The sequence below is a fragment of the Sinocyclocheilus rhinocerous genome, unplaced genomic scaffold (genome assembly GCF_001515625.1).
Source record: "Sinocyclocheilus rhinocerous isolate Xijiao unplaced genomic scaffold, SAMN03320098_v1.1 scaffold9679, whole genome shotgun sequence".
Taxonomy (NCBI): Eukaryota; Metazoa; Chordata; class Actinopteri; order Cypriniformes; family Cyprinidae; genus Sinocyclocheilus; species Sinocyclocheilus rhinocerous.
The window spans coordinates 1-1437 of NW_015625127.1; positions in this window are offsets into that span (position 1 = coordinate 1).

Here is a 1437-nt window from a genome sequence, read left to right on the forward strand (position 1 = left end):
ATTGTAAGAGTTTGCATTGTAACAGTGTTGCATTGTAAGAGTTTGGTGAACATTCTCAGAACTTTGGCTAAGGTAAGTTTCTCTCAAAGTTACATACAAACTTTCTTCTAGTAACTCTCATTTTGTTTGTGTTTTTTTTTTCTTCTTCTTGGAACGTTGTAGTTTGGACAATTGTCCAAAAAAACTTGTGTTTTTATAAATATTACTGCTTGTTTCACAACATTCAGAGAACATTCAAAATTAACAGTCCCGTAATGATAGCAAAATTCTCAAAAAAATCATTTTTAAAACATTTAAAAAACTGGACACTTTAAACATTCATGGAATATTCGGAAATAACATTTTCAAAACGTTCTTATATTGATGATAATAATAATAATTCATTACATTTATATAGTGCTTTTCTAAGCACTCAAAGTGCTTTACATTGTCAGGGGGTATCTCCTCATCCACCATCAGTGTGCAGCATCCACCTGGATGACGTGACGGCAGCCATAGTGCGCCAGAACGCCCACCACACGATGATGCGACGGCAGCCATAGTGCGCCAGAACGCCCACCACACACCAGCTCATTGGTGGAGAGGAGACAGAGTGATGAAGCCAATCAGCAGATATGGGGATGGTTAGGAGGCCATGATGGTCAGAGGCTGATGGGCAAATTTGGCCAGGATGCCGGGGTTACACCCCTACTCTTTTTTTCGAAAGACGTCCTGGGATTTTTAATGACCACAGAGAGTCAGGATGTTGGCTAGGATAAAGTTGCAAAAAAAAAGTTACTCTTTAGGTTAAAGGGGGGCTCAACTTACCCACTAGCACTGTAGCCTATAAAACCCTGTACTCCTAAAAAATGTTTTTGGTCATTTTATAATGCTATTTAAAACAAGAATGTGAAAAGAGGCAGAAATATGCTTATAATGTTCTGCTTATAGACAATGAAATCTTTGTTTGAGACCTTACCTGCTGAGCCACATCAAACGCTGCTCTCCACAAGACTGACAAACCGGACAGGGCGCTACCATTGTCTCCCGAGACAGACGGATGCCTACTACTACTACTAGAATTAAAAATGTTTTATGGATTCATTCATCAAGGCATTAGGTAAATTTTACATTTAAAGATATTTGTGCAACTGTAGCACATACTGAAAAAAATGAATAAAATGTACTGATAATTTTCTGCCAGGACATTATCCATTAATTTTCCATTGCGGAAATACGTACCATGGTTAATTTTCATAAGTTTTCCATTAACCCTAAAACGCAACGCAATGCAGTGCAAAATTAAAAATACCGCCATATACAGTACACTGTATTAAATCCCATATATGGGATTCAAATTTTAAATGGTAACTGCTGAATAGAAAATGAAAACAATAAAGTAGCCTAAGTAGCCTACCACTTGTTGGATGTGCTAAACAATGTTGGACGTGCTCCTCA